The 12,819-nt window shown below is 40.4% G+C and overlaps 1 non-coding gene across 1 annotated transcript; it reads right to left on the bottom strand.

Moving 5' to 3' along the window:
* Nucleotides 1–1,220: 1,220 nt before the first annotated feature.
* LOC145110212 (small nucleolar RNA R71) lies at nt 1,221–1,327 on the bottom strand. Its single transcript, XR_013709593.1, has one exon. It is a non-coding gene; the product is annotated as a small nucleolar RNA R71 (small nucleolar RNA).
* Nucleotides 1,328–12,819: the final 11,492 nt, after the last annotated feature.

The raw sequence follows: 12,819 nt of genomic DNA, 5'->3' as shown, positions 1-12,819 counted from the left end.
TAGACTTAAATTACTAATATAATTAAAACCAACTTGATAATCCATAATTATTAGCTGGCCATAAGGACGAAATGGATTCGAACTAAACAAGAGTGCTTTTACTTATTGATTGAATTTGAGCTAAGTTCGTCTGATCTTGTAAAATCAGATAAAACCCTTTTTAAACCTGTTAATAATTAGGTTAATTTGATAGCAAGTAGATTAATTAGTAACACCGTTCCCTGTGATCGATACCCGACTTACCCAAGCTATACTATAATCTGACTAAGTACACTGCCTATAGGTGCATAGTTGGTCTAAGTTTGTTAGGTTATAAATATTAAAATTAGTGGGTACTTTTGTGCACATCAAGTTTTTTGCGCCGTTGCCGGTGAACGGCTTCGTAATTGCTGATTTATTTACTTTAAATTAATCGATCCTTTTTTTTCTGGCATTACAGAACTCACGACGTGGGTATTATAATATTCATGTCGTGAATACTGTGATCCTAGTTTTCTTTGTTTTTAGTTTGTTTTTCTATTTTAGTTCAGTTTTACGTTGTTATTTTGTTTATTTTGCAGAAGTTGATGACCAGAGGAACCAACACACCTTTGGTGCCACCACTTGAAGATCCGGAGTCTACGCTGCACAAAAAGAATAATAAGAAGTCGCCTTTACAAGAACTGAAATCAGCCTTTTCAAGGAAGTCAGGAAAGAAAACGGGAGAATCGAGTTCAAACTCAAAGAGCAAGTTTGAAGTCTTCGATCAATTTCCTAATCCACACGAGACCGAGTACGAATCAGAAACAGAATTTGGACTTTGTACAAGTGAACCCGAGAACGAGCCGGAGAACGAAATGGCGAACATTGATGAGATGCCCATGGGGGATTACAAGAAGCGCATTCGAGATGATGTGGGGCCGGGTTTAGTACATCCTACGATTCCCGCCAATGCCACATTCGAGTTAAAGGGACATATCCTTACTGCACTCAAGGATATCCCATTCTATGGGAAGGATCATGAGGATGCTTTCAAGCATTTAGACGAGGTCAATGATATTGCAGATTATTTTAATACTCCTAATATCCCAAGGGAGACAGCTTTGTTAAGGATGTTACCAGTCACTTTCAAAGGAGCGGCAAAAGACTGGTTGAAGGCTCTACCATTTGGTACAATCACCACATGGGCCCAATTGCGTGAGAAATTTCTAGATCAGTTTTGCCCACCCTCCAAAATCTCTAAACTCAAGAAGGCGATTGTCAACTTTGAGCAAAATCTGGGGGAGTCATTATACGAGGCATGGGAGCGCTACAAGGGGTTGTTAAGGAATTGTCCTCAACATGACCTAAATATTCAGCAAGAAATGTCGATATTCTATGATGGGGTGAATGTCATGACTAGACAACTCCTTGATTCACAAGGACCACTAACAAAGAAGAACCCAAATCAGGCCAAGGAGCTGATTGAAGAATTTTCAAAGCACTCTCGTGAGTATCACAACCCAGGGCGCGATGGAATAAAAGGCAGTGGAGGTGCACAAACTGAAGAGATGGCTAATGTGATGGCAATGCTTAACACTATGGATAGGAAATTGACCCAAATGGACCAATCAATTCATGCAATTCGAGTTGGTTGCGAGAGATGTAGCGGCCCGCATTTGACAAGGGATTGCAATATGGATGAACATGGAAACAAGAAAGCTCAAGTTTGCTATTCGAGTGGGGACAAATACGATGAAGATTGGAGGAAACCAAAGAAGGAGTGGCTGCCTTACGATGAATACAAGAAGCAAAAAGAAGAGAAATTTAGGCAAACTGGCCGTGGTTTTTACCAAAGAGAGCAACCACCAGCTGAGAAGAAAGTTGATCTAGAGACCATATTAATAAAGTTTATGGAAGCTTCAGAAAAAAGGCATGATGCTACTGATGCTATGATGATTGACCAACAATCATTATTAAAAAATCAACAAGCTTCCATCAATAACCTTGAAGTTCAACTTGGTCAACTCACTACTTTGGTAAATAAAAGACTGTCTCCACCAGTTCCTGAATTGAAGACACAATCTCACGTCATGGCCATTGATACTGAAGAAGAAGCGATTTCTGAATTCCTGGAAGCTTTGGAAGTGGAGCCAAAGCCAGATGAACCGAAGCCTAAGAAGATAAAACTCGAAAACGAAGAATTTGCTGGAATACCAAGTTCACGTCGTGAGCACGATATGCTCACGTCGTGGGCTCGGTCTGAACAGAATAATTCCGTATCTGTTCCAGTTTATCACCTGCCTTTACCATTTCCGTCTCGAGCACGTCTTAGTCCACTAGAAAGGGAACATCTGGAGTTTATTCAACAAATGAAGGGTATTTCTATTAATACTCCTTTTATTGATTCACTTGCAAAAGTTACAGAATATGCGAAGTTCCTCCGAGATCTAACAGACACTCGCCAAGAATTGAAGAAGAATTCTAAAGTGATCCTTAGTGAGCAAAGCTCAAGGGCTGTATTGGGAGAGATACCTAAGAAGATGGGAGATCCTGGACGCCTCACTCTTCCATGTGAGCTTGGTAATAATTTGAAGACATATGCTTTAGCCGATTCTGGGGCTAGCATTAACTTGATGCCTTTTTCATTTTACCAAAAGTTAAATATTCAGAAGATGAAGGCTACAAAAATGACAATCCACATGGAAAATCGTTCAGTGACTCACCCAAAAGGGATAGTAGAAGACATCCTAGTTAAAATTAGGAAATTCGTTTTCCCAGTTGACTTTGTAGTGATGGATATGAAAGAGGATGTAAATGTCCCCATCATTCTTGGTCGCCCTTTACTGAATACTGCTAGGGCTCTTGTCGATATTCGAGAGTCCAAGCTCACGTTGAGGGTTGGTAATGAAGAAGAAACTTTTGGATTACAAGATGGTTTCCAAGGATTTGATGTTCAAAGTGAAGTGTCCAATATTGAAGATGATAATGAGCTTGAAGAGTTGGAGAAGCTTATGGAAGAAGAAATTAAATCAATTCAACAAGTCAAACGCACTAAACCAAGAGCATCCGTTTCGTTTTTCGTTGAAGTTATTGCCTTTACGAAACCAACATCTCTGATAAGTGAGGAAAGTGATGAAATATCGAGTGATGAAGAGGAGGTGACATCAAAAGTGACTAGCCTAATTATGAAGGAGGAGGAGGTTATTATGAAGCTTAAAAATGATGAAAAATTGAAGACTCAAGGGATCAAACGCAAGCTCGATGGAGACGAAGTTAAGGTTAAAAAGGAGAATTCTAAAAAGGCGTATATTCGTCGAGTTCAAGCTTACAAGAGGCGTTTCAAAGAGCAGAAGATCCTGATGGTGGACTCTTCTGATGAATCAACATAGGGGGCACGGAGTCCAGCTCAAGACTCCTAAAAAAGAAGCGCTTCTCGGGAGGCAACCCGAGTTTGGTTTGCGTTTTTCTTTCTCTTTTTAATTTTTGCATTTTTGTTTTAGGGAAGTCAATCTTATCATCCAAATCACTTTATACATGATACAACACTGAGTGTGGGGTCCCTAAAAATTAAAGAATAATAATTAAAAATTTTAGTTAATAGACAAATTTGGAGTCAGACAGTATTCACGACGTGAATCATTATGATTAACGACGTGAGTCCAGATTGAAACGGACAATATTCCATTAATCCATAATTATCCCATTAAATGGCCCATTATTTTTAGTCTAGTCCAATTCTGGTATAGATTGAATAAGCCCAGTTTTAAGCCCAGACTGAATTCACGACGTGAATTTCTCTACATTCACGACGTGAATCCTGAAACACACGGGACCACAGAATAAAGAACACAGAACCCTCTTTGACCAAACATTTCTTTATTCCCACGAAGTGAAAGAGGCGACTGGCCCCCCCTAATTCGATTTCGGCCGACACACGTCATTTAATCCCCTTGTGCTTATGTAATTCTCCATCCTAGGTAATTTAATCTTTTTCCCATTGTTTATTATTGCTGTAAATGCTAGATTTAGGGGTTAGGGTATGCATTTAACTTGAATCTTAAAATCGATGCCCTGAATCTATGAATTTCTTGCTGAATGTGTTTGAAATAAGTTTGAAATCGCCCTAGGAGTAAACCCCTTTGACATGGTTGGCCCGATTTGATTTCTGCCTTGATCGATTCCGGGTTCTGCTTACAAATTCACGACGTGAATTCCTCGAAATTCACGACGTGAATCCTGGATATTTACAGTTTTAAATTCTGTTTAATGCTAATCTTTTGGGATGCCTTTGTTGGTTTGTTTTTGTTTATTTTTCCTAGGAATGGCTCTCAGAAGAGAAGTTCCAACCGGGGTTGCTAATCTCCACCCGTTTTACGTCTTTCCAACGAATATGTCACGGGATATGTATACGCGTTGGAACAATCGGTTGGGGTGGCTTTACAACCGGGAGATTGCAGTCGCACCCACCATCAATTGGACACGGTTGAGGGAAGTTGGACTCATGGATAGGCTGTCCCCGTTTCTAACCAAAATCTTTCTTGGAGATGGTTATTCGTTCACTTGCTCGGGATGGCTCAATCTTTTTTGCATCCAAGAGCAGGTATATAAGGAGTTTTGTGTTGAGTTTTTCTCAACAGTTACATTCCACGAGAATGTTCAAGACCCCCATTATCCACAAGCTTTGGTATTCCGTCTCGGGGGTGAGTATCGGGAGTGCAACCTCATGGAATTTTCTTGGAGGGTGGGGATATATAATCCCCAGGAGGCTATGACTCCCGAGTTTAGCATGTTTTTGAGGGATTCAGCTAGAGGGTATGCGGATGATGTCACTGGGTTTGATTTCTGGCATAATATTGCCTTCGGAATATTCAATTCTGGAGTGTCCACCGAGAGCAGCATTCGATCTCCTATCCACCGAGTACTACACCGATTTATCACTTTCTCCATCAATCACAGAAGGCATGGGAACAAGGTGATAAAGCATAATTTATTCTTTTTATGGTGTATTTTGCAGCCGGGAGTGTGTTGCAACATTCCTTATTTTTTGGCACGCTTTCTGGCTGACTCTGCTGCCAGTTCTCGCCCCGGGAGCCCTATTTGTGGAGGGCATTTCATTACCCGTTTGGCCCGATCGTATGTGTTGCTTGTTCCCGGTATCACTCGTTCCATGACTTGCATGTATGGACATGAGTTTAGTATGGGTTATTTGGAGACTATGCGGGTGGTAAAAAATTATGGGACTCACTGGGGTATTTTGGGGTCGGATGATGAGGATGGTGATGAGCAGCAGGGTGATCAACCCGCACCACAAGCAAGGCCGAGGAGAAGGAATGTGAGAGGACGAGGGGAAAGAGGACAACTGGTTCGCCAATCAGCATCCATGGTAGCATCACAATTTGGGGATGATATGACAGGGTATTTTGACCAGCTTTCCTTGAGCATGAACTGGATTGGGGGGACAATGGAGAATTTGGTGCAACATTTCCATGTGGTGCAGCCTCCTTATTTAGGGTATCATTACCCACTTTGCCCTAGGATGAGCGAGTATCGAGGCCAAGGAGGAGATGGAGCCGGTCCAAGTGGAGCACGTGGTGAAGAAGATGGCGATTGAGTTCCTATTTAGTTTTTGTTTTAATTTTATTTGGTTTAGATTTTTGTGGTTTTGAACTTGTTTTGGTTTGTAAGACTTTTAAACTATTATGTTACTTTTAGTTGTCTTTTGGTGTTTTTATTACAACTTGCTAAGGAGTCTTGGGAAGGGAGTAAAGTCGAGTCAAGAGTCGTGATCGTCTAGTCAAGGGTCATTACAAGTCTAGAGTTAAGAGTCGAGACCCACAATTAAAAATAAGTGTGGGGTGAGTCGAGAGAGAGGATGAGATTAGCAAGGAGTCCTAGAAATTCTGCATTCAGCAGTGTTTTTAACAATTTAGAAATTGGAATGGGATGCCAAAAGTAATAAGAAGAATGGGCAGTCTCAATTTTCAGTCGCCCAGTTTTCACGACGGGAGAATACACTATTCACGTCGTGTGTTGAGTTATAAAAGATTACAGAATCCGCATTCTTGCGACCTCACGTCGTGAGCCTATATAATTCACGTCGTGAGTTTTTCCATTTTCACTATATTTGGTGTTTTTTATGACGTGCATGCTGGCTGTTTCCTCTACTATACAAAGTGGCGTATGCTTTCCCACATTATTCTATACATTTTGAAGACTTAAACCATCCTTGTGGAAGTTTGAAGTTTCGATTCATTGCTTTTTCGCTTGTTGGCTCACTTACATCTTTCGTGAGTTCAAGTCCAAGTTCCTATTTAGATGAAGTTCCATATTCAAGATGCACATGTCAACTACACGTTTGGAGTTCGCTCTTGCCACTTCTATCCCAGGGGAGTCTGTTCCTTTTTCTCCCTTTATTGCTTTTTATTTATTTTATGCATGCAATGAGGGCATTGTATGTAATAAGTGTGGGGTAGGGGTTAGAAAAAGTAAATTAGTAAATTGCTAGAAATCTTGGGGAATTTAAAAATTTTCATGGGTTTGAAATAATAATCTAATATTAGTTCTAGTAATAATAATTTGAACTTAAGTTGCTAGTGTTGCATTGGGATGATCTGATAAGAGCTCAAATGTTTAGTTGAGCCAATACACGTTATAGTGCATTTGTGGCCTCCTTTTTTCTAGTGAAATCATGGGACAAAAAAACACAACCTCGCTTAGTTTGAGGGATGCGATATGTTTAGCAGCCTAAACCTGAAATGTATCCAGGAAAATTAATATCCTTAACCAATAAAGGTTGAAGTTAAGCTCCTTGCTTAAGCATGTAGGATATGAGCGAAAAAAGTGAGATATTAAAAAAAAAGAGAGAAATTACCAAAAAAGTGAAAATTTGAAGAATTTTTGGAGCATAAAAGTATCAAAGTATGAAGATCAAAGGTCGAAATTCTGAAGTTTTCAGAAGTTGAAGATATCAAAAACATAAAAGTTGGTGAATTTAAGAAATCAAATATCAAATTATCAAAGAAGTGAAGAATTCCAAAGAGCTCCATATTGGTATCGAAAAATTGTAATTTTCAAGATTATGTATGCTTGGGTGGCTTTACAAAAATACCTTGAGGTTAGAAAGTTTTCTGCGGATGGATTCGAAGGGTTGCATAAAATGAGCATTGTTCGAAAGAAGTGGGCGAGTGTTTATGAGGATTGTGAGTATTTAGAATTGAGGGGGGTTACTTAGGTAAAATTTTAGACATAAATGCATGCGTTGAGGTCTTGGCATAATGGCTGAGTTTGAGTTGGATTGTTCTATGTGATGTTGGTGATGAAGGTTTAAGTTTAAAAAATAATTAAATTTGCTTGATGGCAAGCAAAGAACAAGTGTGGGGTATTTTGATATTGCCATATTTATACATATTTTTAGGCAATATTTATTTACATTTTTATTAATATTTTGGTTAATTGCATAGGATAATGGTACTTATAAGGATAAATTGTTATTTGCAGCCAAAATAGAGGCATTTTTGAAGTAAGGGACCAGAATTGACAATATTTGGAACTTTGGAGGCTTGAAGGGAAGAAGGATGAAAAACTCAGCAAAAAAAAAAGCGTTCTCACGATGTGAATTGTTCATGATTCATGACGTGAGAAGAGTATTCCAGAAGATTTACATCCGGGTGAAAGAGTCCTTGTCGAATACGAAAAGATCGTATTCACGACGTGAATCCGTATGGTTCACGACGTGAACTCGGGAAATCAGAAAACTATAAATTCCCTTGCCCATTACGATTTGAGGACTTTTTGGCGGAAGAAAGAGGTTCCAGGAGACGATTTACAGCAGAAGTAAGGTTCTGGAAAAGGGTTTCAACACCAAAAGAGTGAAGGTCCATCATTTAGTTCACTTATTTGATACTTATGAACATGTTTCCTTATACTTTGATTTGTGTTAGTGTGTTAGTTGCTATTATGAGCAGCTGAATCTAGCTACTCTTGTTTAGCTAGATGAAGCTTCTAACTTATGAATAGCTTAATTATGTATGGATTTATTTAGTTGGTAAATTGCTTGTGTTTGGTTTGCAATTACCTAACATGCTTATGGTTGTTTCTTTAATTGCTTGATTCCATGTTCTGTGTAGCTTAGTGACTATTAACTGCATGAACTTGTTTACCTAATGATTTAGTGAACATTAAATTGTTAGAGCTAGGATTGACCAATCTTAGTTAGTAATTAAAGTAAATAAACTTAGATGTGCTAGAGAACGTAGATTATGACTATAATTGCGTTTACATAATAAATCTTACATAGCATATTCATATTCATAATTGGTTCTGTGTTTAATTGTGTGTGACCATACATAGTTTTGCATGAATTAATTAATTATTGGTAAAATTAGACTTAAATTACTAATATAATTAAAACCAACTTGATAATCCATAATTATTAGCTGGCCATAAGGACGAAGTGGATTCGAACTAAACAAAAGTGCTTTTACTTATTGATTGAATTTGAGCTAAGTTCGTCTGATCTTGTAAAATCAGATAAAACCCTTTTTAAACTTGTTAATAATTAGGTTAATTCGATAGCAAGTAGATTAATTAGTAACACCGTTCCCTGTGATCGATACCCGACTTACCCAAGCTATACTATAATCTGACTAGGTACACTGCCTATAGGTGCATAGTTGGTCTAAGTTTGTTAGGTTATAAATATTAAAATTAGTGGGTACTTTTGTGCACATCAAGTAGGAAAAGGATGTATGCATATTCTAGTGTGTGCTGTTAGGGTTGATGTGATGATCTTCTGAGACAAATATGGTTAGGTACGGAAGGTAGTATGGGCCCATACTACTGGAAGCACATGACCCGTATGCATAGCAGGGAAGTCACAACCACTAGGGTTCTGTTGTTTGAAATAGCTCATATGGTATGAAATGAATCTCATATGATATTTTATGGTTTATTTTTCAGTGTGCTGGTTACGAGGAGATTCGAGTCAGGAGTTGGATCGAGTAGCCAGGATAGGTTATGGTTGACTGATGAGGAGATTACAGAGTCAATTTCTTATGAGGTTGTGACTGTTGTTGTGGGGAAGATACCGAAGTTGTTTGGGTCTATCAAGACCGCCATCACGGAGTACTTTGACGACCGTTACACTGCACTTATTGAGTCTGTTATTGCTGCAGCGACCACGGTTGTTGCGGCCGCTGGGGTTTGTAGAGAATAAGTCTTCCAGTAACGGGACTTCGACAATACGAAGCCCCTGATGTTTAATGGGGTTCAGGATCCGATCATTGATATAAGGTGGTTTTCCGATGTTGAGGGATGTTTATTTACTTGCTCCTTCCCAACTGACCAGAAGGCCAATTGCACCCTGAAACTTCTCAGGTTGCGGGCGAAGGATTGGTGGAGGTTGGTTACTAGCTCCTATACTCCAGAGTAGAGGGCTGCTATTTCATGGGAGCAGTTCTATGTGTGTTCTGCATGAGATATGTCCCATTGGTTAAGAGGGAGATATTGGCTCAGGAGTATTTGTACTTAAGGCAGCGGACCGAGTCGGTGATGGAGATCACCAAGATGTTTACGGAGAGAGAACTGTTTTGCACTGAGTTTGCTGCTGCTAAACAAGCTCAGATGACCCAGTACTTGAGCATGCTCAAGATGTACATCTGCCAGTTTGTGTCTACTCAACGCTATGGTACACTAGTGGAGTTACAGGAGGCCACTAGGCGGCGACAGATTGAGTTGGAGCTCCAGACGAAGGAGCGGCGACAGCCTCCGGTGCAGGTGCCGCCTGCGGCAAAGCGTTTCAAGGGCGCTGATGTGAGATTTCGGAGTCAATGGGGCCGCACTTGTGGCAAGTGCGGAAAGGTTCACGAGGGTCCTTTTCGATCTACTTTTGGGTGCCACAAATGTGGAAAGGAGGGGCGTTACACCAGGGACTATCGTCACCAGGTTCCAACACCGACTACCATTATCTGTTTTCAATGTGAGCAGGTTGGCCATGTATGGGCCAACTGTCCTTTGCTCACTGAGGGACCGGCAGAGGCTCTAGCGCCAGCTACTTTGAGGATCATCAATGGGCGACAGGGTAGGACGGAGCCCCAGAGGGCTCGTGGTTACGCATTTCAGCTCACGACAGAGGAGGTCAGGGCAGCGCTGGACATCATTACTGGTATGTTTCTATTTATCATTCTGTCAATTATTTTATTGTATGCTCATGTTTATATTTCTAATAGGTACCTTCATAGTGAACTCTTTGCCTGCTCTTGTGTTATTAGGCTCAAGCGGAACTCGGTCCTTTGTGTCTCGGTCTTTTAGTAGGGATTTTGATATGACCCTAAGCGAGTTGGAGTGTCCATTGCGGGCCTGTATCACCAACGAACATGGGATTTCTGCATCCAGAGTGTATAAGAGTTGTGTCTTGGAGATTTTTGGGGTGCCTTATCCGATTGATTTGATTCCTATCCCCATGGGGGATGTATGTGTGCTAGTAGGGATGGATTGGTTGAGCAGATTTGATGATTTGATAGACTACGAGGGTCAGCGAGTGACAGTTCAAACCCTAAGTAGGGGAGAACTGGTCATCTATGGAGAGGGTACCAGGATTGGGTTAGGGTTTTGTTTGGCAGCCAGGGCTTGGCATTACATTCTTCATGGTTGTATCAGTTATCTTGCCTATGTGGTTGATACACGGGTTAGGGAGCAGAGATCGGTTTTGAATGTGCCGGTTGTCAAGGAGTTTTCTAATTTGTTTCCGTTGGAGTTACCCAGTGTGCCTCCCGAGAGACTGGTTAAGTTCACGATTGACCTAGTGCCACGTGTGGCTCCGATTACCAAGGCATTATACCGTTTCGCACCACCTGAGATGCGGGAGTTGTCCTCTCAGCTTCAGGAGCTGTTAGGCAAGTAGTTCATCTGACCGACCAGTTCGAAATGGGGAGCAACGATATTATTCGTCAAGAAGAAGGATAATTCACACTGGATATGCATTGATTACCGGGAGTTGAACAAGTTGACGGTGAAGAACCGTTATCCCCTTCCGCAGATTGACGATCGCTTTGATCAGTTGTAGGGAGCATCTTGGCTCTCCAAGATCGATCTTAGTTTGGGGTATCATCAGGTGAGGGTTAGAGAGGAGGACGTAGAGAATACTGCATTTTAGACTCGTTATAGGAATTACAAGTTCGTGGTGATGCCATTTCGGCTCATCATTGCACCTGCAGTGTTTATAGATTTGATGAATCGGGTGTTGAGGCGGGAACGATTGTATGCCGAGTACTCGAAGTGTGATTTTTGGTTGCGAGAGGTCCGGTTCCTAGGGCATCTCGTTAACCAAAATGGGATTTTGGACGATCCAGCCAAGATTGAGGCTGTGATGTAGTGGGAGGTCCCGAAGTCCCCCTCTGAGATCAGGAGTTTCTTCGGTTTAGTTGGATATTATCGGAGATTTATCCAAGATTTCTCCAAGATTGTTGTACCTTGTAGTGGTGTTAATCATGATGACGAATGCAGAATATGAAATGATTTAGTGAATCATACAAGAATCATGAACACGAAGAACACAAGAGTAAATAATTTTGGGTTTAGCTCTCATTAGTTTTTAGAAAGAGTCCAAATGGGTTTACAATATTTCTCTCTCTAAACTAATCTCTCATAAAGTTGTTCTTACTCCATAACATGAGTGTCACTTATTTCCTTATAAAGGAAAGATAACTCATTACACACATACAAAGGAGTAAGCACACAAGACATCCAAAGTGACTTCGCACCCTAACATTCTCCCCCTCAAAGTTAGGATTGGATGTCCCAGCTTCAATATCCAATGAGCTCGCGCGGTCAAGACCAACTCCCCCTCGAAGTAATATCGGTCTTCAAATCGAAAAATGAATACCCGAGAAGCTTCGAATACCCACTCTACATTCTCCACATTTTTATAATCAACAAGAGATTATAAAACCCAGTAAGGTTGAGAAGCATCCGAAGAATAAACTTCACAAAAGTCCCCCTCGATGTGTGCGAAAAATGAAATTGTGAAAAATTTGAATGAAAAACAATGACGAAAAAGCCACACAAAAATTTCCAATTTTATGAAAATTTTCGAATTTTGGGTGAGAGTTGCAAGAATTTCGAAAATTTGGATTAAAACTGCCAATATCAGAATTCTGCAGGGACCCGTTGCGTCAAAAATAGTTTCAGATGCAAAATTTTACCGTAATTGCGAAACTGGGAATAAAGTGATAATTCGCATTAACTGCAGGGACCAGAAACGTAAATTCTCCATGTTATAGAATTTTCAGCCCAGTTGTGAATTTAGGTAAATTTTGTCGAGTTCTTGAAACTTTAGGGATTCGAAATTAAACTCCTTCATTCTCCACAAAATTTTTTCTCATTTCGAAGTTGGACTAAAACTTTCGATTCGTTTAAAAAATAAGGACTATTTCCGAAAATGTTTTTATCTTCCCCAAATTCGTTGTACCATTCAGATATGTGTTTGATGCCAAGTAGCTACCATCGACTCCAATGCTCGGTAACTACACATTTGGAATCGTCGACCTCCCATTTCGAACCGTCAATCCTCGACTCCAAACCATCGATCCTCGATTTCGAAGTCTTTAAATCCAAAAACATTTACCCATTCGATTTTGACCAAAGCGAATGAAGACCAATTCGAAATCTAGCCTTCGAAACCCGGTGTCTAAACCATCCAAGTCAAGACGACCATTTCAAAATCAATATCAACCCTTCGAAACAGCATCCCAATTCCAATTTTGTAAAATAAAACCTTCGATTCCAGCCTCAAAAGTCAACAATCGACATACCCATCCATCAATATCAACCCAAACTGTCACACCCCCAAACCAGACGGCG

Source organism: Lactuca virosa, chromosome 4 (assembly GCF_052849685.1).
Source record: "Lactuca virosa cultivar CGN04683 chromosome 4, Lactuca_virosa_CGN04683_v6, whole genome shotgun sequence".
Taxonomy (NCBI): domain Eukaryota; kingdom Viridiplantae; phylum Streptophyta; class Magnoliopsida; order Asterales; family Asteraceae; genus Lactuca; species Lactuca virosa.
Note: the sequence above shows the minus strand (reverse complement) of the source record. Positions and strands in the feature narration are given on the sequence as shown.